We start from the raw sequence: 27,328 nt of genomic DNA on the forward strand, positions 1-27,328 counted from the left end.
CAACTGCTAACAAAATTCCTTCTGCGATCAACTTGGAATTACCCCCTTTAGCTTATTTGGTCAATTTAAAAAAAATCCAAATCCGAAGTCTTTTACAAAGCTGGAAGACAAATCCGAGCCAGATCCAAACCCAGCAAAAATTATCCAGAGCACATCTCTAGTTATAAATATCGTCTTTGCATTATTTAAATCATTATGACCAACCTAAGCATCAGCCCAGGGCCCAGCGGGTCCAAGGGGGCTCCTGACTGTGATCACTTCTTCAGTAACAAACTAGGGAGCCGCAACCCAGTCTAACCCCCTGCCCCCCTTTCCCCCTGCTGCCATAGCGCTGTGTCCTGCATGCAGAAAGCAGGAGACATTTCCTCCTGGATACAGGATATGGCAGCTCAAATCAGGACTGTGCCGCAGCATTACCATTACCTTAGAAGAAGGAGAAGGAGAGAGCGGGCAAGAGACCTGAAATGTCGGAGCAACTGGTGAGGAGGTAGAGTGGCAGGCTTCAGCTGACAAGTCATGTGAGGTAGCAGGCTCAGGAGGGAAGCAGCGCAACAGCAAGAGTACTGAGCAGAGTGGGAAAACCAGCGCTGTACTGAAGGACTTCCTGAGATTTCTGAAAAGTGTAAGGGAGTGTACAGTACCTGTGACTCAGTGAAGACATGCGAGAGATGGACCTCAGGAGCCATAGGAACTGGTGCTTTTAGGACAATACTCCTGAGGTGGGTAGCACCCAGCCAGAAGTGGGCTAGCTGTGGTGCACCAGTGAAGGACCATGTAGCATTGACTCATTTTTTGTGGCTACCGCCCACCCATTGGTTCCTGCTTTGAGCCACTGGCATCCAGTACCCCATTAAATAGAGTGAGCAACTCAGGCTTAGCTGCTGCCTGAGAGCAGTGTCAGTCTGTCCTCCCTTCTCCTCTCACTATTATCAATATCACAATTGCTATGGCTACTGTCACTTCACCCACTGCTTCTCTCCTTCACCCTCTGCATGGTTTCACCCACTACCTCTCCATCACCCACTGCCTACTACCCTCTCAGCCACTACCTTTCACCGTCTCTGTATCACCCACTGCCTCTCCCTGGCATCACCCTCTCCCTGTACCACACTGCTTCTTCCTGGCACCACTCTCTGCTATTAGTGGTCACCCTCTCCTGGTCACCCACTGCAATTCCTCTCTCTGTCACCTACTTTACCACTTTCTCCCTATGGCCCACTGAATGACATCCTCTCCCTGTCAACCACTACCTCTCTCCATCACTCACTGCCTGGTATCCTCACCTTGCCACCCACTACCTCTCCCGATCACCCTCTGTCATTCAATGCCTCTCGCTGTCACCCTCTTCCCACATCCACTGCCCCACTCTGATGTCACCATCTGCCACTTCCTGTCACTCTCTCACTTTCACTTACTGACTATCTGCCTATCACCTTCACTCACACTGCTTCTCCTCGGCACCCTCTCCCTATCATCCACTGACTCTCTCTGGCATCACCATCTCCCTATCACCCTCTCCCCATCATCCACTCATTCTCCTGTCACCCTCTGCCTCTCCCTATCACCCACTGCCTCTCCCTGTCTCCCTATGCCTCTCCTGTCTCCCTCTGCCATGTTGCATATTATGAACATGGTGTGGAGTGGATGAGGGGTGCCCAAAGTATATTTTTGCATCTGGGCCCACACAAATTTTTGCACATAGCATGGGGTGGGTGAAAGTCCAGATAGCAATTTTGATGACTGCAGCTATGGATGTAAAAACAGGCGGGATGTTTCCATATGCAGACTCATGGATCTTTGGTATATATAAATCTGACTAGAAGGGGCCTCAAACAGGTAGCTTGATAGGACCCCATGGAGTAAAAATCCATATCTGATTGTTACAGGTGCACTGTCTGACTGCATGTCCCTGAAGCATAGTGTCTAGATAAGAACACTCTGTGCATGTGCTCAGAGTCCCTGAGTCATAGTGTCTACATCTGAACACAGCCAATTTCCCGGATACATCCACAACACTACCATAACATGCTGACATGGTAAATATTTTTTGAATACACTTAGGGCAACACCCCCCCTCCCCCTGTATCTGCCTGTTAGGAACATGGACTTGCTAAATGTGGAGACTCTTGGACTTCCTGTGAATTGTGATTCTTGAACTTCATAAACGAGAAGATATTTGGACTAGCGAGACATGGCGGGGAACTCCAAAACTATTGGGTGAAACTTCTAGAGCCCTCAAGAGGGTCTTTCACCAATAACTACACCCTGCTGTTCCCTTATTACTTTATACATACACTGGTACTTAGGGGGCCACCGGGCTTAATACCTCGAGTAAGAAGGAGCTCACCCAATAGTCTAAAGACCCTGATTATCACTGAGTTACTGCTAAAATTGAGGTACACAACTGCTGTGGTATGAGGCAATGGCTGCATAAGCCTCCATCTAGGCATGTGTTAGCAATGCAGATGGTATGTAAGCTTCCAGCCAAAGAGCTACAGGTGGCAGATGATAAACACCACTCCAAGACTGGGTTATGGCAGGCAGAGCAGGATACATGACACTGACAGATGCAGATTCTGTCAGAGTATCCACAGTACAAGGATTTCTGAGGAAAACAGAGCCCAGTGGTTTATACTGCAAGAATAAACTATAACCTGCAAGGAAGGAGTGGCCAGCAGGTTATATAAAGGGTATCCTGACCAATCCTAAAGCAGGCAGTGAGGAGGGACTACAATTAATAAAAATACATGCACCTGTGCTTTTGCACGTTCAATTCAACCAAGTGCACCTGCTCCCCCATTGCCCAGCAACTGGGAAAGTCATATGTGTCCAGGGTCCCGGTTGCTAGATGCCCAATGGCTCCCAGGATGCACTGCAGATGCTACATCAAGTCCTGGACAGAGATGGAGCCCAGGCAGCTGGAGGAGATGCAGAGTCCAAGTCCCCTGTCAACAGCCAGGAACTACATCCCACACAGCCAACCCGGGGTGCTGTAACACTGTCCATGAATGACTATCGATTGACTGCTCCATTTCTGATAACAGCGATCCCATATGCTAAAGCCCCTTTGTGCATAAAGTCAAGTTACCGCATATGCCACAGGGGGTTCATGCACATGAACAGTAATAAATAATCACTTAACTGTACAATCATTGGCATTGTGCTCAGTTTAGTTCCACCACTGACTGAGGTCCAATATGTCTTATTGTGTCACTAGGGAAGTAGTGAGATGTGTTCAATGATATTCTTTAATAGCATGTATTTATTTCACCCATTGCCATTACTATTCATTTTATAGTGATTTAAAAACTGACTTGGCTTCTTTACAAAACTGCAGGAACCCCATTTGACCCAGCATACCTACTGCAACTGGCGGCTTCCAATGTTATATGTTCCATTGTGTTTGGTGAGAGATTTGACTACGAGGACAAAAAATTCCTGACCCTCTTGTCACACATCAGAAGTTTTAACCACCTGTTTCATTCCAGCTTTGGTCAGGTAATTATTAGGAAACAGCTGGGAACCAGATGGAAGCAGCGCATGAGACATAAACAGTCAGGATTTAAATTCCTTTTTTTATATAATTTCATCCACTTTTAAGATCCACATCAATGACAAAATTCTACTTTAGCAAAAACATATATATATGTCAAGGAAAAAATTTACAAAGAAAACACACCAAAATATAAAGTTTTGCACTGAATGCTGATGATAGTAATAAATCCTTATCCTACTTTTATATGTGGGTAAATTCCACTTTTCTAAATACCCTGCTGCTGCTTCCAAAAGAAGGTATTTGCGAAACCCTCCTACAGTGAGACAAGACAATACAATAAAACAAATGTTAGCGCGACTGGGGATTTCAGAAATGTGAACTATATATCAAACTAACAATAAGCAGCATGAATTAAAAATTATTTTTCTTTTTCCACAGTGGATACATAATTAACCACTGATAGAGTCAAATGTAAAAACAGATGATATACATTGTACACTATCTATATCATTTTTATAACCGATACCATAATTTCCATGGACAATCCACAGTATCTCAAATAATCCTATAAAAAAGGAATATTCCTCTTATAAAAATATTACAAAAAAGAAAAAAAAAAAAAAGTCACAATGATCTCTCAGTGAGGTGCCAGCACCTTTTATATTTTCCCAATTGTTGATTTAGTATTCCAAATAGAAATTCCTGGCGGATAAATAGCGGTACATACATTGGAAATTTCCACTCATATTGCCTTATGCATCTTAAGTCATTTATATTGCTGTCACAGTTGGTAAGTCAATATAGAAGGCTGTTTCCTTTGGCCAATTATTCAAATGACCATGTAGTTTGTATCTTGTACACAGTATACCTGGGTCTCCACGTGTTGGTACTCCTCATCCACTCTACTGGCTCCGCCAGTGTTTTACAGCATTGGTGGGAAGTGGAGGTGTGAGTGTTTTTCCGTGGTCCAGGTTCTCCTCCAACAGGGAGACAGTCTGCCATATGCAGTGGAAATCACCTCCGTGTAACCCCCTCGTATTTGTGTTTTAGACTTTTTCCCGGATTTTCCCCTGGTTCCTCTGGGTCTTCTAGTTCTTGATCTCTTTGTCTTTTTGTGGACCAATTTATTCCCTCCTGAGTCCTGTTTGGATGATTCTGAAACTTGTAATTCTCCCCTAAAAAATTCCTCTCTCTTGGATTGCCGTTTTGTGATGGGTAGCTTTCTTTAGTAGAAGGTGGATTTTCTCTATCACCTCTTACTCCTTGTTGATTCATCCTGGGAGACTGTTCAACACTAAGTGTGTCTCTCACTGAGAGATCATTGTGACTTTTTTTATTATTTTTCTATTTTGGAATATTTTTTATAAAGGAATATTCCTTTTTTATAGGATTATTTGAGATACTGTGAATTGTCCATGGAAATTATGGGATCGGTCATAAAAATGATATAGGTAGTGTACAATGTATATCATGTGTTTTTACATTTGACTCTATCAGTGGTTAATTTTGTATCCATTGTGGAAAAATAAAAAATATTTTTAATTCATGCTGCTTATTGTTAGTTTGATATAAGGAAAAAATTTGCAGAAACAAAAAATCACTATCTCATGGCACTAAGTTGTGTATAAATTGTGTTCTCTGAGAACTGAACCCTACCGGACTTCACATCACGAGCCAGGATCCGAGTCAGGCTCGGGTTTTCCTGCCGGATTCGGAAACCAGAACGAGGCAAAATGGCATCATCCCGCTGTCAGATTCTCGCTGGGTTTGGATTCCATATAAGGACCCACGCGTCGCCACCATTTTCACTCTGGCATTGGAGAGTGTAAAGAGAAGATGTGTCTCTGTTCTCTCAGTGTCCTCAGTGTCCGTGCCTTGTGCTGCATCTGTCCAGTCACAGTGGTTGTGTCCTCTGCTGCTATATGTCCAGTACTGCTGTATAGGGTGCTGTGTTGTGCTGCATCAGTTCAGTGGTGGTGTATTGTGCTGCATCAGTACAGTCACAGTGGTGGTGTCCTCTGTTGCCATATGTCCAGTACTGCTGTATAAATCCAGTCCATTGCACTGGTGCTATTGTCCTCCATCAGTCCAGTAGTGATGTACCTGTGCTGCCGTATATGTCCAGTGATCCTGCCGTATATGTCCAGCGGTACTGCTGTATATGTCGAGCGGTACTGCCGTATATGACCAGTGGTACTGCAGTATAATTCCAGTAATCCTGACGTAGAATTCCAGTAATCCTGCCATATACTTCCAGTGATCCTGTAGTATAATTCCAGTGATCCTGCCGTATAATTCCAGTAATACTACCATATAAATCTAGTGATCCTGCCGTATAATTAGAGTAATCCTTCCGTATAATTCCAGTGATCCTGCTGTATAATTCCAGTGATCCTGCCATATAATTCCAGTAATCCTGCCGTATAATTCCAGTGATCCTGCCGTATAATTCCAGTGATCCTGCCATATAATTCCAGTGATCCTGCCGTATAATTCCAGTGATCCTGCCGTATAATTACAGTGGTACTGGCGTTTAATTCCAGTGATCATGCCGTATAATTCCAGTGATCCTGCTGTATAATTCCTGTGATCCTGCCGTATAATTACAGTGGTACTGGCGTATAATTACAGTGATACTGCCGTAGAATTCCACTGATCCTGTCGTATAATTCCAGTAATCCTGCCGTATAATTCCAGTGATCCTGTCATATAATTCCAGAGATCCTGCCGTATAATTCCAGTAATCCTGCCATATAGGTACTGTGGAACTGGCATATAATTACAGTGATCCTGTTGTATAAATCCAGTGACTCTGGCGTATAAATCCAGTGATTCTGCCGTATAAATCCAGTGATCCTGCCATATAATTACAGTGGTACTGGCGTATAAATTCAGTCCAGTGATACTACCGTATATACTGTATATATATATATATATATATATACCCTGTTAAAAAGCAGATTACTGAGGCCATAACAACTATGCTGGTGTTAGACGTGTGTCCAGTATTCACCATTAGTGCAGTGGGACTGCAGTGCCAACCCTAGATGGGCAAGGTATTTGTGCCACACACTTATGTCACTTAGCTTAGCTATACAGCTACCTCATTGCCCTCTTTTACTTCTTGGCATGATGTGCTGTTTTGGTACTATTTTGTTTAAGTGCCCTCCTGTCTGACACTGCAATGCCACTCGTAGATAGGCCAATTGTTTGTGTTGCTTAGCTTAGTCATACAGCTGCCTCATTGCACCTCTTTTACATCTTTGCATGATGTACTGTTTGGGGCCTTTTTCTCATATCTGCCGTCCTGTCTGACAATGCAGTGACACTCCAAGATGGGCCTGGTGTTTGTACTGCACACTTGTGTCGCTTAGCTTAGTCATACAGCAACCTCGATGCACCTCTTTTTCTTTGCATCATGTGTTGTTTGGGGCCTATTTTTTTTAAATCTGCAATCCTGTCTGCTACTGCAGTGCCACTCCTAGATGGGCCAGGTGTTTGTGCCGCACACTTGTGTCGCATAGCTTAGTCATCCAGCAACCTCGGTGCAACCTTTTGGCCAAAAAACAATATTGTTAGGTGTGAGGTGTTCAGAATAGACTGGAAATGAGTGGAAATTAATGTTATTGAGGTCAATAATACCGAAGGATCAAAATTACCCCCAAATTCTGTGATTTTAGCTGTTTTTATGTTTTTTTCAAAAATCATCCAGATCCAAAACCAAAACACAAAAGGGTGGTTTTGGCAAAACCAACCCAAAACCAAAACACGAGCGGGGAATTAGAACCAAAACACAAAACACGAAAAGTGCCCGCCGCACATCTCCAATAAAAACATTGATTAATTTACAGTATAGACAGAGGTTATGTGATCCCTTGAGATCGAAATCCCTAATTCAGCATGGGTCACTAAATTGCAGAAACAAAATTGCCAATTATTGACAGACTGCGCATGTGCTGCGAATGCATTGCACATGCACAAAGGCCAAATTGTGATTGCCATGTGTTCACAGCCTCAGTGAGATATGATTGCAATTTGACAGGAAGTGACCGTTTGTGAGAGGCAACATGGCATTTGTGGGAGTGGTTGGGAAAACACAGGCGTGTCATGGCTGTTTTCGGGTCATATATCTGATGTCAGCTGCAATCGCTTGCGATTAAAAACATCACGCCAGTTCGACTGCATATGCATTATTCTGAGTAGGCATGGGTCAACCGCAACTGATGATGGCACTCGGTTTCTGTGTATGGATTGCAATTCTACAACTGCATACGCAGAGCTGCAAGCACATCAGTGGGCATCTTTTTCCATTTTCAGAAGTCTCTTCACATGCAATATTTAGCAGTAGCAGATCTGAGACAATCACAGTCTCAATAGGGATTCATGCTGAATTAGGCCCTAAATAAGGACTTGAATTTTTTTTAACTGCTTTATATTGTATTAGCAAACAAATTAGCCAATGAATAGAGTGCAATGGCAGTTAATATCTATAATGATTACATTGCAGTGAAACAATAACCTGACTAGATTTAAAGAATTTATTATACTAATGAACAATATAGATTATAATTATATTAACACTACTGGTCAAAAGTTTTGTAACACCCCAATTTTTTCAGTTTTTTTTTACAATTTAATGACTCAATGTACTCAGAAATCAAGGTATTAAACAAATAAACAATTGTAGATTAAACATTTTTTTTTTGACACATCAGTGTACAGTAGCCACTTTTTGCTGAACACATCCATGGCATTGAATCTAGAATGGAAATTAAATATTGTCAGGATGTTCTTGTCAGCACTTTTGCAAAAGTTCCCACAAATGGGTTACCCTTAAAGGTTCTTCTGCCCCAGTTCATCCCAAACCAGCTCGATGGGGAATAAGTCTGGAGGCTGTGCTGTCCATTCCAAGATAGAAAAAAAACATAGGATTTTGGTACTTACCAGATAAATCCTTTTCTTTGAATCCACGGGGGGCACTGGAGTACTCTTGGAATATGGAAAAGGCGTTAGCAGGGATAGGCACATTTAAATATTTAAATTACTAGCCATCCACACCCTCCATACTCCCATGACACCTCAGTGTTTTTTTACTGAGCCGTACAGGAGATAAAAAGAGAGATGAAATATGGAGAATTACATATAACGTTATAACATAATAACATAATGGACAACTATAAAGTTGACACATAACATAACGAACAAGTAGAAAGTTTACACAACAATAGATAACACACACCTTAACATTTAACCAAGTCGGTGATAGTGTGTTACCATAAGATTTACTGAACATACCACTAGCCAGGTGAAACTGCTCTGGGTGGGCGTCCAGTGCCCCCTGTGGATTCAAAGAAAACGATTTATCTGGTAAGTACCAAAATTCTAATTTCTTTTTCATCCACTAGGGGTCACTGGAGTACTCTTGGAATGTACCAAAGTTTCCCATTTGGGCGCGAGAGCTGGTTGACACCTGTAACACTAGACGGACAAACTAGATGCTGATGCCGCAAACGTATCAAACCTGTAAAAGCGCACAAACATGTGCACTGATGACCATGTAACTGCATGGCAAAGTTGCGCCGTAGAAGCTCCAAGACCTGCTGCCCATGACGTTGCCACAGAATACATGGAATGTGCTGAAATTGATGCAGGTGGTTGTAGACTAGCATGAAAATAAGTCTGACGAATGGTCAGCTTAATCCATCTAGCCAAGGTCTGTTTGGAAGCTGTCCAACCTATGTTAACTGCATCATAGAGAACAAACAATGTATCCATTTTACGTACTGTTGATGTTCAGGCTACATAAACGTGAAATGCGCTTACCACATCCAAAGTAGCTGGAGTTCCTGAATCCTCTGAAAAAACAGTAACTACGATTGGTTGATTGATGTGAAAAGAAGATACTACCTTTGGTAGAAAAGTAGGATTCGTCCGAAGTTCCGCTTTATCATGAAAAAACAGATACAGGGGTTTGCATGACAACGTATCTAACTCTGAAACACGTCTTGCCGAAGCTAAGGCTAGGAGAAACACTGTTTTCCAAGTTAGAAACCTAACATCCACTTGTAAGGGTTAAAAAATTGAAAACTGCAAAAAATCTAAACTAGATTCAAGTCTCATGGAGCTGTAGGTGGTGTAAATTGAGGTTGAACTCTATGGACACCTTGTAGGAAAGTGTGAACTGTTGGCAAAAGAGACAAACACCTTTAAAAGAAAATTGACAAGGCAGAGAGCTGGTCCTCCATCTAACCCCGTCAGAAAAATAGCAAATGACGGGATAACTTGAAAGTAGATGTTGGATACTTTCAATATTCACACCAACCAATGCTCACCATATTCTTTCTGTGATAATGAGCTGCTGTAACTGGTTTTCTAGCATGTAACATGGTTGGTAAAACCAACTCCTGAATGTTCTCTTGTCTTAAGAGAGTGGTTTCAACAGCCACCCCATCAAACGTAGCCGCACAAAATGGGGGTAAAGAAACGTACCCTGTTGTAAAAGTCCTGGACGTAGCGGATGTGGCCACGGATCGTGTGCGAGTAGACCTCAGAGATTCAAGAACCACGCTTTCCGAGGCCAATGAGGCACCACTAGATGGTTGTGGACTCTCTTTTGATCCGCTGTAGCAACCGAGGAAACAGCAGAAATTGTGGAAATAGATACACGAGGATGTACAGCCCTGTTATTGTGAAAGCATCCACTGCCACTGCCATTGGATCTCTTGTTGTAGACACATACTGACTGATGATTTTGTCGAGATGCCATTAGATCCCACTGTGGGAAACCCCACCGCTGGATTAACATCTGGAACACCTCTGGATGTAAGGCCCATTCTCCTGGATGAAAATCCGGACAACTGAGATAACCTGCTTCCCAGTTGTCCACTTGCGGAAAGAACACTGCCGATAATATCACTTGGTGATGCTCAGCCCAATTCAGGATTGGAATAACTTCTCGCATGGCCATGTGACTTCGAGTCCCTCCTTGTTTGTTGATGTATGTGCCTGCCATCGCGTTGTCTGACTGAACTTGAACAGTCTGAGACTGGAGCATGTGCACTGCCTGTTGCAGAGCATTGTAGATTGCTCTGAGTTCCAGGACATTTATTGACAGTAATCTTTCTTGGTCTGACCATATATGAAGTTGACAATGTAGGACCACTGGTCCCCAACCTCTGAGACATGTAACCGTCAGCAGAATGATCCAATTCCAGACGCCAAACCTTTTTCCTCTGTGAGATTTTTGATATGGAGCCACCAGAATAGTGAAACTCTGGCCCTCTGATACAAATGCACCATTTGATGAATTTGTAGATGAGATCCTGAACACTCTGCAAGAAGATCTAACTGAAGAAGACGTGAGTGAAATCTTCCGAATTGGAGTGCTTTGGAAGATGCCACCATCTTTTCGTCACAGCTCAATGCCCAAGTGCACCGAGACTGTCCATGGTTCGAGTACTAACTGTACCAGATGACATGTAAATTTGTTGATCTACCGTGTCCAGAAACTTTCCTAGAAATTGAAACTGTTGAGATGGGACCAGGCTTGATTCTCTGAAGTTGACAATCTAACCGTGCTGACCTATTATATTGTACGTCAGTCAGGCATTTAGAAGTAGCATTGGTTGGGTTGAAGAATTGATGAGAAGGTCGTCTAAGTACGGAACTATTATCACTTCTGAGATGAGTAATCAGCACAGACATCACTTTTGTAGATACATGAGGCACTGCTAAGAAGGCAAACGGTAATGCCTGAAATTGATATTGGGTTTGTTGTACTGCAAAACTTAAGTACTCTTGATGCGGTGTCAAAAGTGGAATGTGTAAGTGCACATACCTGAGATTCATCAAAGCATTTCAGTAGATCTAAACCTGCAATCACTGACCACAGGGATTCCATCTTGAATCAGTAGTAAGTGATGTACAAATTGAATCCCTCTAGGTTCAATATCGGTGTGACCGATACATCTGGTTTTGGTACTATAAAAAGATTGGAATAATAACCTTGAGTTGGTGATCTGATAACTGAATCAAACTGCCGAATCAATGAGAAATGGAGTAGCGGTCTGTAGAACCGCCTTTATGTTTCCTGACACAGGCAAGCCTGTTTTGAGAAACCGCGTTGGTGGTAGACAATCGAACTATATGTCCTTGCACACTAAAATGCTGATCCACTCATCTGTGGACGCCGTAAACCACACCTAGTGAAAATGCTTCAAGGTGTGCTCCCACAACTGAAGATCAGAGATGGGCTAGAAGGCCATCATGCCACTAGTTTGTCAGTTGGCTTTGCCTTTGGATCTCTTTTGTTGACGGCGGTTAGGGGTTTGATGAAAACCATGTCCTCTACCACGTCTACTGTGTATGTTTGTTTCTGAACGCTGGTCAAGTGTACTTCTGTTTAGGAACTGGTGTGGGCAATGGGAGGCACACAGAGTTTCTTCCAGTAGCCTCCAGTTGTCCAATTCAAGGACAAATAACATATTGCCAGTATATGGCAATGCCTTTATTCCTCGTTTCGACTTAGCTTAGACCTGCCAAGTTCACAAACAAAGTGTCCAATGGGCCGCATTAATAGAGGCTGAAATCCGACAACTCACCTGTCTAACATTCATAGATGCCGTAGCCAAATACTCAGCCGATTCGCAAATGTTCGAAGTAGAAGCTGGTCTGAGAAAAGATCTTGTTGGAGGCTTACCTTGAGTTGTTTCGCACCTTGCAATTACAGCCTTGTTATTTCAAACACCAAATAAAGCAGGCCCACGCAACACTCCTGCTGCTGTATAAATGGCTTTAGCATGGCCCCCAGCCCACTCTGGCTGCTCAGACGGCATTAACCTTGAATCAGACTTAGCCCCCACATGTTTTTTTCCTGACTTCAAATCAGCCATCGCACCTCATTGTTCATTTAACACACTATGACAGTTACCGCAGACATGCTGCTTTTTTGGGGGGGGCAAGGGGGGAATTTTGAGTTTGCATTCAAACATCATGCACACAGACAAACAGTAATACAGTTTTACAAGCATGCCTATATTCTGTGTGTAGCATTTCATATGCAGATACAGCCACAGTCTCACACAGTATATAGGCATGCTAAATATCATTTTAATCAGCAGAAGCTGCTTGTGCATCCTAGCCACAGAGCAATACAAATAAGATGCATTTTCATTAAAAAAAATGTGCTCGACGTTAGCAGTGAGGCAAGATTTATGAGGACACATCTGTATTCAAGCAGAGGTCACAGTGTTAGTGGCAGTGAGTGCTGTGTGCATGTGAGTAGGTTGGTTGTGCAGTAGTGTTCGGAATATGTGTAAGGAGCATTATGTGTGTCATGTAAAAATGCATTAATAATGTGCAACATATGTGTAAGGGGCAATATGTGTGTCATTATGTGTATAAGGGCAATAATAATGTGCGGCATATGTGTAACAGGGTACTACTGTATGTGTGTCATGTGTATAGGGGCACTAATAATGTGCAACAAATGTGTAGGGGGCACTATGTGGGTCATTATGTGTATAAGGACAATAATAATGTGCAGCATATGTGTAACAGGGTACTACTGTATGTGTGTCATGTGTATAGGGGCACTAATAATGTGCAACAAATGTGTAGGGGGCACTATGTGTGTCATTATGTGTATAAGAGCATTAATAATGTGCGGCATATATGTAAGGGACATTACGTGTAAAAGGGCATTAATAAAGGTTGTCATAATGTGTAATGCACATTATGTTTATCAGGACAATAATGTGTCTCATATGTGTAAGGGGCATTACTGTGTGGCATTGCGTATAGAAAGGGCACTACTGTGTGGTCTAATGTGAATAAAGGCCCTCATTCCGAGTTGATCGGTCGCAAGGCGAATTTAGCAGAGTTACACACGCTAAGCCTACGCCTACTGGGAGTGTATCTTAGCTTCTTAAAATTGTGACCGATGTATTCGCAATATTGCGATTACAAACTACTTTGCAGTTTCTGAGTAACTTCAACCTTACTCTGCCTGTGCGATCAGTTCAGTGCTTGTCGTTCCTGGTTTGACGTCACAAACACACCCAGCGTTCGCCCAGACACTCCCCCGTTTCTCCGGCCACTCCTGCGTTTTTTCCGGAAACGGTAGCGTTTTTATCCACACGCCCATAAAACGCTGTGTTTCCGCCCAGTAACACCCATTTCCTGTCAATCACACTACGATCGCCGGAGCGAAGAAAAAGCCGTGAGTAAAAATCCTTTCTTCATAGCAAAATTACTTGGCGCAGTCGCAGTGCGAACATTGCGCATGCGTACTAAGCGGATTTTCACTGCGATGCGATGAAAAAGAACGAGCGAACGACTCGGAATGAGGGCCAAAGAGCAATAGGGTGTGGTGTAAGGTGAATAAGGAGCAATTCAGTGTGATGTAATGTGAATAAGGGGCTCTACTGTGAGGAGTAATGTTTATAAGGTAAAGTGATCCTACTGTGGTATGTAATATGAATTATGGACACTATCACATGATCAAATGTGAATAAAGTTGCAGTACTGTGTGGCGTAATTGGAATTGGGGTTACTATTGTTTGGCCATGCCCCTTGCCAGCAAAAACACACCCCTTTTTGAGCTGTGCGCCAAATGTGCTTATTTAAAATATAGGGGGTACAAACCCCAAAATAAGGACTGCTATGGATGAGGGGTGATGGTGCTGGGAAAGGTGCAAGGTCAGAGGTGTAACCAGCGGTGGTGCTAGGGGGCACCAGCCAAAATCTTGCCTAGGGCATCATATTGGTTAGGGCCGGCTCTGTGCTGCACTGACAAAACCTACTAACACCCCTGCCCCCTCCATTAGCCATGTGTTGTAGGACTTACAACCAATCCCTGCTGAAGAAGCAGGAAGTTATTAGAAAAAAGTGTCCACCATGTGCTATTTTTCATTTAAACAGCAATATATGCGTATATATGGAGCATAGGCTTACATTGAGCATAAACTTATATACATATACATTGTGCATAAGCTGACATTGGCCCTCATTCCGAGTTGTTCGCTCGCAAGCCGATTTTAGCAGCATTGCACACGCTAAGCCGCCGCCTACTGGGAGTGAATCTTAGCATCTTAAAATTGCGAACGAAAGATTCGCAATATTGCGATTACAAACTACTTAGCAGTTTCACAGTAGCTTCAGACTTACTCGGCATCTGCGATCAGTTCAGTGCTTGTCGTTCCTGGTTTGACGTCACAAACACACCCAGCGTTCGCCCAGACACTCCTCCGTTTCTCCAGCCACTCCCGCGTTTTTTCCGGAAACGGCAGCGTTTTTTCCCACACGCCCTTAAAACGGCCTGTTTCCGCCCAGTAACACCCATTTCCTGTCAATCACACTACGATCGCCGGAACGAAGAAAAAGCCGTGAGTAAAAATACTATCTTCATTGTAAAATTACTTGGCGCAGTCGCAGTGCGAACATTACGCATGCGCACTAAGCGGAAATTCACTGCAATGCGAAGAAATTTACCGAGCGAACGACTCGGAATGAGGGCCATTGAGCACAAGCTTAAATACATATACAGTACATTGTGCATAGGTTTATATACATATGCATTGTGCATACAGTAGGTTTCTATATATATATATATATATATTTACATTGTGCATAGGTATATATATATATATACTCACACATACACCTTGTTAATAGCCTGTTCTCTACAACAGGTCTACAATACACATATTGTCCCCCAATGTGAGGCTCCGGACTGGGACCACCAGCATACCCACTCTCCTCTCATAGCACTGGCTATTGCATGAGGTAAGAAGCCCTGATTAGGGGGTCATTTCGAGTTGATCACTAGTCTCAAGCAATGTTTTGCAGCCGTGTAAATGCATAGTTGCTGCCCATTGGGGAGTGTATTTTAGCTTTGCAAGTGTGCAAACGTGTGTGCAGCCGAGCATTACAAAACCAGTATGTGCAGTTTGTGCAGCTTTCAATCACTCAAAGAAAACGGTCAGTTGACACCCATGAACGCCTTCTTTCTGTCAATCTCCTTGCGATCGGCTGTACGAATGGATTCTTCATTAAATCCATTGCTCAGCAACGATCCGCTTTGTACCTGTATGACGGGCCTGCGTATTGTGGTGAAGACGCATGTGCAGTTTTGCCGAGGTCTGACCTGATCTCAGCACTGCAAAAAGTTGCCAGCAAACAATCAATTCGGAATGACCACCTAGGAGTGATCTATCACTCAAGTGGAAGCAGGATTCACAGCAGGAAGCTCCGCTTGATCCGGGACAAAGAAAAAGGGGGGCGGGCGCTGGCCTTTGCTGTAAGCGGCGGCTGTGTCCTCTTTGCTTGGAAGAAGGAAACCAGCGCTGGTGGTACTGAGTGGCGGCTAGCTGTTGTGAGGCCGCCCAGCATGACCCCCCACACGGTTACATATACAAGCCATTGGAACGGTGGCAGCAGGAGCTGTCCACCGTGACAAATACTGCAGTGTCTGGGTAGAGTGAGATGGGCACAGCCCCTGTCACCTCCCCCATGCAAACAGAATGCCGGCAGCGGGAGCTGACCGCCGTGCACATACACAGTCTGGGGACATACCGCCAACACACAGTGTAATAGTTAAAATAAAAAATTGGCACACACAGAGCAGCAGCAGCGTGAGCCAACCACCGCTCATTACCTTCTGCACCACACTACCGGGGTATGAAGGCACTGATGGAGCATCTCTCCAAGCTCTGGCCTACTCCTTGCAATCAACGCTGCAGCCAATGCTCCCTGCAGCTAAAGCTGATGAGAATCTATGGTGGGGCTTCTCTGCATAAGTGCCAACAAGCTCTGTGCTGCTGTAGCAGCACACACAGTCCCGGACCCAAATTCTTAGTGAGCTGGAAAGCGACTGGAAATTGTAAAATGAAAATGTTCCTTTGAAAAATAAAATAAAAGTCATGGAGAATCCTCCATCGTGTGCCTTCCCAGCGAGGTACAAAAAAACACTGAGGCATCTTAGGAGTATGGAGGGGGTGGAGGGTTACTAATTTAAATATTTAAATGTGCCTATCCCTGCTAACGCCCCATCCATATCCCAAGAGTACTCCAGTGACCCCTAGTGGATGAAAAAGAAAGGTAGACACAGGTTTTCTTTCAATTTTACATGTTTTTAGACTATTTCATACCTTCTCTATCCATGTCGGCATAGAGTTAGTTATAAACCTTGTGGTGAGAGCAGTGAGCCACAGAGCCCGAAGCGTGGTGAGCGAATGCCTTCATACAACTCGGGGTCCCAGATGACAAAACTATCAACATAAACTACAAAAATGCAAAAAAAAAAAAAAAAAAAGTGTCTACATTTTTCTGTGATGACAATTTTCATGTTGACCTTTTGACCCTGTCGACTTTTTATACTGTCTACCTTTTTCTTGTCGACCTTTTGACCCAGTCGACCTAATGTCTGTCTAACATGTGGTATCGATCTACTGACTGTCTAATTAGACACTATTGATTATCCCACACCCAATTCCCTTCATAAACACAGCCCCACAGGTGCAAACTAAAAACAATTTATTGCGACTAGAGCAGATCTGAGCACAATTCTATTGGAAATAATAGACACATCCCTTTACTGGTTGAATCAGCATTTTTACCAGAAGAGCAATAAAGCTGACACCATCCTTGCCAATCGTCTAAACTGCATCTTCTATAATCTCGATTAAAGACCAAACTGGTAACACTCATTATAATACATCTGAGATTAACCACCTCTTCACAGAATATTATAATCGCTAGTATTATTTTCCAGACCTTAAGTCCCCCATTGCTCAATTTGCTCATTTCCACCAAAATACCTGGCATCCTGTTCTTTTCCACAGATTGATCCCTCTTTATTTGTTACTTCCTGTAGCCCCATAACAGAGAACAGTAATTCCTAAACTAGGTAAGGACAATCAGGTCTCTAACTATCGCCCTCTCTCCCTTCTAAACATGGACCTCAAGCTTTTTGCAAAAAATCCTAGCCTTACGATTGAATCCTTTCCTTTCCTCCCTCATTCATCCTGACCATATGGGATTTATCCCTGCCCGACAAGCCCTTGATAACACTAGACGCACTGTTAATCTAATACACCACTCTAACTCTCAAGCTCCCTTTGCTACTCCTGGCTTTGGATGCAGAGAAGGCATTTGACAGGGTCTCCTAGCCATTCCTTAATCATTCACTTTGTGGGTACGGGTTTCAGGGGAAATTTCTTCAGGTAATACCAGCTCTTTATCACAAGCCGTCTACCTCTGTTCTGGCAGGAGGGATTCTCTCAAACCAATTTGACATCTCCAACGGCACACGACAGTGTTTCACCCTCTCACTGCTTATTTTTGCCATGGTGACAGAACCTGTTGTATTCGCCTCTACCCAACTACTGTATCTATTTCAGGCCCTCCCTGTTTCAGTCCCTTCTCGGATACTGTTATCCGTTAAAGTCCTGTATGATAAATTTATATGGAACAATAAAAAAAAGCCCTGCTTAAATAAGAAAATCCTTCAGAAAAGCGCCTCTTGTGGCAGTTTGGGCCTCCTGTCACTGTCCAAATACTACCATGCCTCCAGACTTAGACAGTTTTTATGCTTGGCACTCTTCATGGGCTAGGAAGAGATGGGGCGATATGGAAAGTGACCTTATACGCATTTACTCTGTCACCTCCCATGTATTCCTCATTGCCATAAATCTGAAACCGCTCTATCGGTACCTCTGGTCGCTTTCACTTTTTCAGTCTGGGGCTCATTGGCCACTAAATTATCCCTTTCCATTTTTCCTTCAGCCCAAACTCCCTTGTGGCATCAGTCCTCTTTCCCCCTGGTCAATCCCCTCTTATGGCTTCTACTTAAACAGTAGTGGGCATCACCCAATTTTGCTATATTCTTGGTAGAATTGGCCCACACTCTTTTGCTGAACTCCTGGAGAGATACTCCCACCCAAACTCCTATTTCTGCCAATACCTTCAAATCCTAAACTTCGTTAATACTTCCCTTGGGGAATCTGATCCCCCTTGTGACCTGACAGTGATGGAACGCCTTTGTATCTATCATGCCATGGACAGAGGCATTGTCTCTTTATTGTATCATACTATTCTGTCACCTGACCCTCAACTCCCATGAAGCTCATGATCTAACCTGAGAGGTAGATATTGGGCCGCCTTTAGATGAGGACACATGGAAAACTATTTGCTTGAATGTCTCTAAATGCTCTATTAGTTTTCCATGAAGGTCTACACATGATGTCATTTAGTCCCAGAACACTTGCACCAGATCAATCCCTCCACATCTAACCTCGGCCGGCATCAGTGTGGGCAAGTAGGCTCTTTCTTTCACATATGGTGGAGCTACCCTAAGATTGACCCTTTTTGGTACTTGGTTCAGACACCTATCTCATCTGTGATTCCCGACTGCCCCTCTCTTACTCCAGCGTTGTTGCACCTGTCACTGTGTGCCCCTACATGTCAGCTAACCAAATCTGATAACAAATTGGTCCTACATATAGCTAGTGTGGATACATTTCATATTACTAAAGCGTGGAAGTACCCCCCTCCCCCCCCCACCACCACATCCTGACCAGAACTTTTGAACTGAATTTAGTACATCTTCAAGATGGAATATATCTCCAGCTTGATGAACAACACAGTGGACAAGTATCACACCATTTGGGACTCTTGGTATAGTCTTCACAATACGGCCCTACCAGGCCTCACCCAACTTGCTCTCATTCATTATTTCCCCCTTTCGACCGTCTTCATGTTTTTTGCCCTCCCAGTTTTCAAGTGCTCTTTTTTCTCCTTTTTTATCTTCCACTCTACTCTACTCCCCCCTCCCTATGCTCCTTCCTCTCCTTCCTTAATATTCATCTGCTCCCCTTTGTCCCCACTCTCTCCAATGGTACCAAAGACACTAATAGCACTCCGTTTGTGGTCTACTGGTTGGTCTACAATGCTTTCAACCTTGATTGTTTACAAACAGAATGTCTTCCCTATTGTTATGTCTACCCCATGTTTCCTATGTCTACTTTTTGTCTCTTATATTGTGCAGCCCATTGCTTATTGTATACTGTTGCTTACATTAACAGTATTAGTTTACACTTAATAAATTAAACTTATATGATCTAAAAAACAAAACAAAAAAAAACAGACACTTCCTGGAATGTTTATGTGCTAAATTTTAAAGAACAATTATTTTAATAGCAAAAAACTGGCTGTTTTACTAATAAAAACATTGCAGTTTTAAATGTAAGGCTTTGACATACTGGGAAGCTGCTGTTTAATAAATGAACCCCAGGTGCTGAGGAAGCATCCTTTAGTCAAACAGTGGATAGCTTTTTTTCTAGTTTTTTTTTTAAACAAGTGACCAGTGACACCAGTGACCACAACAAACAGTAGGTGGCCTTATATTTTTACAGACAGTGTGACAAAAAGTGCTCACTGTTCCTGCTTAAGTCTTAAACACAGCTCCCTCCCTGAGTCCACACCACACATACACAGAACCCCTGCCTTTAATACAGACTTGTGCATTAGTGTGTAACTGTTTAAGCAAGTGACACCAATGACCACCACAAACAGTAGATGGCTATTTCTTTGTTTTTTTTTTAAACAAGTGACTACCACAAAGAATAAATGGCTTTTTTTAGACAGTGGGACACAAACAAAGTATCTCCTGCCACTGCTTAACCCTTGAACGCAGCTCCTTCCCTGAGCCTGCTAGATAGACACTGTGCTCCGCCTTATATACAGGCTTGTGTAGTAGTGTAAGACTGTGCAGTAATTTACCCGTTGCTAAGCTAACTAGCTAAAGTTGCTTTGATGAAGTGCCCTGCCTGCCTACATCCTACAGTAGCTGTTGGATTTTGATCATGAAATAGCACCTGAATCACAATGGGAGGGACTTATGTTGAATAAAAAACACACACAAGATCTGATGCCGGAAGATAACATTTTGAATAATTTTGGAAACCAAGCATGTTGGGAAAACAGGACCTGGTGCTTGGATTCCCTCGGAAACCGGAAGTTCTGGTAGGTTTGGTTTTCTGAGAATTTTTTGTTTAACCTCTAGAATTTTACCACTTTTCTTCATACCATTTCAGATTATTCACTGAACTTTATTTGTACACATGTCAATAAAAATATGAAAAGCCGGGGTGCTATATATTTAGAGAAAGTGCTGTATATAGAAGGTAAATTTAGATATAAATAGTAGAGATGAGCGGGTTCGGTTCCTCGGAATCCGAACCCGCCCGAACTTCATTTTTTTTTACACGGGGCCGAGCGACTCGGATCTTCCCGCCTTGCTCGGTTAACCCGAGCGCGCCCGAACGTCATCATCCCGCTGTCGGATTCTCGCGAGGCTCGGATTCTATCGCGAGACTCGGATTCTATATAAGGAGCCGCGCGTCGCCGCCATTTTCACACGTGCATTGAGATTCATAAGGAGAGGACGTGGCTGGCGTCCTCTCCGTTTATAGAGAAGAGAGTGAGACTAGAGTAGAGAGAGACACAGTAGTAATTTTGGGGAGCATTAGGAGGAGTACTACTACTTGCTGAAGTGATAGATAGATAGTGTGACTGTATAATGTATATCTGACTTGTGGGGGAGACACTGACAGTGGGGAGCAGTTAGAGTCTGAGAGCAGGACTCAGGAGTACATATAACGTACAGTGCACACTTTTGCTGCCAGAGTGCCACACTGCCATTGTGACCACACTGACCACCAGTATAATATATATTGTGATTGTCTGCTTAGGAGTACTACTTGCAAGTTGCTGATAGTGTGACCAGTGACCTGACCACCAGTTTAATAATCACCACCAGTTTAATATATATATATATATATATATATATATATATATATATATATAATATTGTATACCACCTACCCGTGTTTTTTTTTTTCTTTCTTCTTTATACATACTACTATAGTAGCTTACTGTAGCAGTCTGCGGTGCTGCTGAGCTGTCAGTGTCCAGCAGGTCCGTCATCAGTCATTACTTAATAAATATATATACCTGTCCGGCTGCAGTACTAGTGATATTATATATATATATATTGATTTCATCTCATTATCATCCAGTCTATATTAGCAGCAGACACAGTACGGTAGTCCACGGCTGTAGCTACCTCTGTGTCGGCAGTCGCTCGTCCATCCATAATTGTATACCACCTACCCGTGGTTTTTTTTTTCTTTCTTCTTTATACATACTACTATAGTAGCTTACTGTAGCAGTCTGCGGTGCTGCTGAGCTGACAGTGTCCAGCAGGTCCATCATCAGTCATTACATAATAAATATATCTAACTGTCCGGCTGCAGTACTAGTGTGATATTATATATATATATTGATTTCATCTCATTATCATCCAGTCTATATTAGCAGCAGACACAGTACGGTAGTCCACGGCTGTAGCTACCTCTGTGTCGGCAGTCGCTCGTCCATCCATAATTGTATACCACCTACCCGTGTTTTTTTTTTTTTCTTTCTTCTTTATACATACTACTATAGTAGCTTACTGTAGCAGTCTGCGGTGCTGCTGAGCTGACAGTGTCCAGCAGGTCCGTCATCAGTCATTACATAATAAATATATCTACCTGTCCGGCTGCAGTACTAGTGTGATATTATATATATATATATTGATTTCATCTCATTATCATCCAGTCTATATTAGCAGCAGACACAGTACGGTAGTCCACGGCTGTAGCTACCTCTGTGTCGGCAGTCGCTCGTCCATCCATAATTGTATACCACCTACCCGTGGTTTTTTTTTTTCTTTCTTCTTTATACATACTACTATAGTAGCTTACTGTAGCAGTCTGCGGTGCTGCTGAGCTGACAGTGTCCAGCAGGTCCGTCATCAGTCATTACAAAATAAATATATCTACCTGTCCGGCTGCAGTACTAGTGTGATATTATATATATATATATATATATATTGATTTCATCTCATTATCATCCAGTCTATATTAGCAGCAGACACAGTACGGTAGTCCACGGCTGTAGCTACCTCTGTGTCGGCAGTCGCTCGTCCATCCATAATTGTATACCACCTACCCGTGGTTTTTTTTTTCTTTCTTCTTTATACATACTACTATAGTAGCTTACTGTAGCAGTCTGCGGTGCTGCTGAGCTGACAGTGTCCAGCAGGTCCGTCATCAGTCATTACATAATAAATATATCTACCTGTCCGGCTGCAGTACTAGTGTGATATTATATATATATATATTGATTTCATCTCATTATCATCCAGTCTATATTAGCAGCAGACACAGTACGGTAGTCCACGGCTGTAGCTACCTCTGTGTCGGCAGTCGCTCGTCCATCCATAATTGTATACCACCTACCCGTGGTTTTTTTTTTCTTTCTTCTTTATGCATACTACTATAGTAGCTTACTGTAGCAGTCTGCGGTGCTGCTGAGCTGACAGTGTCCAGCAGGTCCGTCATCAGTCATTACATAATAAATATATCTACCTGTCCGGCTGCAGTACTAGTGTGATATTATATATATATATATATATTGATTTCATCTCATTATCATCCAGTCTATATTAGCAGCAGACACAGTACGGTAGTCCACGGCTGTAGCTACCTCTGTGTCGGCAGTCGTTCGTCCATCCATAAGTATACTAGTATCCATCCATCTCCATTGTTTACCTGAGGTGTCTTTTTTTATTGTGCCTATTAAAATATGGAGAACAAAAATGTTGAGGTTCCAAAATTAGGGAAAGATCAAGATCCACTTCCACCTCGTGCTGAAGCTGCTGCCACTAGTCATGGCCGAGATGATGAAATGCCAGCAACGTCGTCTGCCAAGGCCGATGCCCAATGTCATAGTACAGAGCATGTAAAATCCAAAACACCAAATATCAGTAAAAAAAGGACTCCAAAATCTAAAATAAAATTGTCGGAGGAGAAGCGTAAACTTGCCAATATGCCATTTACCACACGGAGTGGCAAGGAACGGCTGAGGCCCTGGCCTATGTTCATGGCTAGTGGTTCAGCTTCACATGAGGATGGAAGCACTCAGCCTCTCGCTAGAAAAATGAAAAGACTCAAGCTGGCAAAAGCACCGCAAAGAACTGTGCGTTCTTCGAAATCCCAAATCCACAAGGAGAGTCCAATTGTGTCGGTTGCGATGCCTGACCTTCCCAACACTGGACGTGAAGAGCATGCGCCTTCCACCATTTGCACGCCCCCTGCAAGTGCTGTAAGGAGCACCCGCAGTCCAGTTCCTGATAGTCAGATTGAAGATGTCAGTGTTGAAGTACACCAGGATGAGGAGGATATGGGTGTTGCTGGCGCTGGGGAGGAAATTGACAAGGAGGATTCTGATGGTGAGGTGGTTTGTTTAAGTCAGGCACCCGGGGAGACACCTGTTGTCCGTGGGAGGAATATGGCCATTGACATGCCTGGTGAAAATACCAAAAAAATCAACTCTTCGGTGTGGAAGTATTTCAACAGAAATGCGGACAACATTTGTCAAGCCGTGTGTTGCCTTTGTCAAGCTGTAATAAGTAGGGGTAAGGACGTTAACCACCTCGGAACATCCTCCCTTATACGTCACCTGCAGCGCACTCATAATAAGTCAGTGACAAGTTCAAAAACTTTGGGCGACAGCGGAAGCAGTCCACTGACCAGTAAATCCCTTCCTCTTGTAACCAAGCTCACGCAAACCACCCCACCAACTCCCTCAGTGTCAATTTCCTCCTTCCCCAGGAATGCCAATAGTCCTGCAGGCCATGTCACTGGCAATTCTGATGATTCCTCTCCTGCCTGGGATTCCTCCGATGCATCCTTGCGTGTAACAACATAAGGGTGGGTGGGAGGGCCCAAGGACAATTCCATCTTGCACCTCTTTTTTCTTTAATTTTTCTTTGCGTCATGTGCTGTTTGGGGAGTATTTTTTGGAAGGGCCATCCTGCGTGACACTGCTGTGCCACTCCTAGATGGGCCCGGTGTTTGTGTCGGCCACTAGGGTCGCTTATCTTACTCACACAGCTACCTCATTGCGCCTCTTTTTTTCTTTGCGTCATGTGCTGTTTGGGGAGTGTTTTTTGGAAGGGCCATCCTGCGTGACACTGCAGTGCCACTCCTAGATGGGCCCGGTGTTTGTGTCGGCCACTAGGGTCGCTTATCTTACTCACACAGCTACCTCATTGCGCCTCTTTTTTTCTTTGCGTCATGTGCTGTTTGGGGAGTGTTTTTTGGAAGGGCCATCCTGCGTGACACTGCAGTGCCACTCCTAGATGGGCCAGGTGTTTGTGTCGGCCACTAGGGTCGCTTATCTTACTCACACAGCTACCTCATTGCGCCTCTTTTTTTCTTTGCGTCATGTGCTGTTTGGGGAGTGTTTTTTGGAAGGGCCATCCTGCGTGACACTGCAGTGCCACTCCTAGATGGGCCCGGTGTTTGTGTCGGCCACTAGGGTCGCTTAGCTTAGTCATCCAGCGACCTCGGTGCAAATTTTAGGACTAAAAATAATATTGTGAGGTGTGAGGTATTCAGAATAGACTGAAAATTAGTGGAAATTATGGTTTTTGAGGTTAATAATACTTTGGGATCAAAATGACCCCCAAATTCTATGATTTAAGCTGTTTTTTAGTGTTTTTTGAAAAAAACACCCGAATCCAAAACACACCCGAATGCGACAAAAAAAAATTCGGTGAGGTTTTGCCAAAACGCGGTCGAACCCAAAACACGGCCGCGGAACCGAACCCAAAACCAAAACACAAAACCCGAAAAATTTCAAGTGCACATCTCTAATAAATAGTTTTATGTGTCACCTTAACTAATAATTTCGTAAACTAAGAAAAAATTACTAATTATATCAATGTTATTAAGGAAATAAAAGTGCCAGTGATAGTATTTTCAGGAGTTCAGTGATTGCCATTCAGCTTTTGAGAAAGTTCGCGAGAAAGTAGGTGGAACTTTAATAGTGACTTTGGTTAAATACAATGTAAATCTTGTTTCAATATGTTAGCTTATATGTTACTGCTCCCTGTAGTCTGGGAGGTAAATTCCTGTTATTTATCGATGTTTTAAAATTCTGCATGTTAATATTTTTCTCCTGAATATTGACTTGAACTGTGAAGGTGAAATAAAAATGTAAAAATAGTTTACTTTGTGCACCGCTAATATCAAGTTGAATGGTTTATCTGCTCTTATTGCAGCCATATTTTTCTGTTGATAAAGAAAATGAAATACAGTATAGTGAAACTTAAGACTAGAGAGATCTAAATGCACCTGCTGTATATAGCTCCATAATGTTTCACTAAGCCTTCTGCACTGATATACTGATGAAATGTACACAAATGTAACACCATCATTGTGCTAGCAAAGAGAGTATGGGAAATTATATAAAAATGCATGATGCCATTTCCGTTTTAATCGAAATTGTTCTGATTTGTCACCAAATTTTATTTAAGAAATGTGATAAGAGAAAAAAACTTAAGTGCTGAGATACAGACGTAACCACGCTGATCATGGCTACACTTGTGGCGAATGGGTACTCACGGCGCAGTTAGGCACACTCGCAGCTAGCCACGCTGAGCTGCGTATTTAGCAGACCTATTCATTGTGAATGGGGCACGTGCTTGCCTTAGACATCCATGCGGTAGGTGCGACTTAGTCCTGACTGTAAACTAGAGATGTGCACTTGAAATTTTTCGGGTTTTGTGTTTTGGTTTTGGGTTCGGTTCCACGGCCGTGTTTTGGGTTCGACCGCGTTTTGGCAAAACCTCACCGAATTTTTTTTGTCGGATTCGGGTGTGTTTTGGATTCGGGTGTTTTTTTCAAAAAACACTAAAAAACAGCTTAAATCATAGAATTTGGGGGTCATTTTGATCCCAAAGTATTATTAACCTCAAAAACCATAATTTACACTCATTTTCAGTCTATTCTGAATACCTCACACCTCACAATATTATTTTTAGTCCTAAAATTTGCACCGAGGTCGCTGGATGACTAAGCTAAGCGACCCTAGTGGCCGACACAAACACCTGGCCCATCTAGGAGTGGCACTGCAGTGTCACGCAGGATGTCCCTTCCAAAAAACCCTCCCCAAACAGCACATGACGCAAAGAAATAAAGAGGCGCAATGAGGTAGCTGTGTGAGTAAGATAAGCGACCCTAGTGGCCGACACAAACCCTGGGCCCATCTAGGAGTGGCACTGCAGTGTCACGCAGGATGTCCCTTCCAAAAAACCCTCCCCAAACAGCACATGACGCAAAGAAAAAAAGAGGCGCAATGAGGTAGCTGTGTGAGTAAGCTAAGCGACCCTAGTGGCCGACACAAACACTTGGCCCATCTAGGAGTGGCACTGCAGTGTCACGCATGATGTCCCTTCCAAAAAACCCTCCCCAAACAGCACATGACGCAAAGAAAAAAGAGGCGCAATGAGGTAGCTGTGTGAGTAAGATAAGCGACCCTAGTGGCCGACACAAACACCGGGCCCATCTAGGAGTGGCACTGCAGTGGCACGCAGGATGGACCTTCCAAAAAACCCTCCCCAAACAGCACATGACGCAAAGAAAAAAAGAGGCGCAATGAGGTAGCTGTGTGAGTAAGCTAAGCGACCCTAGTGGCCGACACAAACACCTGGCCCATCTAGGAGTGGCACTGCAGTATCACGCAGGATGTCCCTTCCAAAAAACCCTCCCCAAACAGCACATGACGCAAAGAAATAAAGAGGCGCAATGAGGTAGCTGTGTGAGTAAGATAAGCGACCCTAGTGGCCGACACAAACCCTGGGCCCATCTAGGAGTGGCACTGCAGTGTCACGCAGGATGTCCCTTCCAAAAAACCCTCCCCAAACAGCACATGACGCAAAGAAAA

The 27,328-nt window shown here is 43.4% G+C and overlaps 1 pseudogene; it reads left to right on the forward strand.

The window, feature by feature from the left end:
- LOC134949313 (cytochrome P450 2A4-like) overlaps positions 1–27,328 on the forward strand; it is a 202,270-nt pseudogene that overhangs the window by 71,373 nt on the left and 103,569 nt on the right.

Source organism: Pseudophryne corroboree, chromosome 8 (genome assembly GCF_028390025.1).
Source record: "Pseudophryne corroboree isolate aPseCor3 chromosome 8, aPseCor3.hap2, whole genome shotgun sequence".
In the NCBI taxonomy this organism is placed as follows: Eukaryota; Metazoa; Chordata; class Amphibia; order Anura; family Myobatrachidae; genus Pseudophryne; species Pseudophryne corroboree.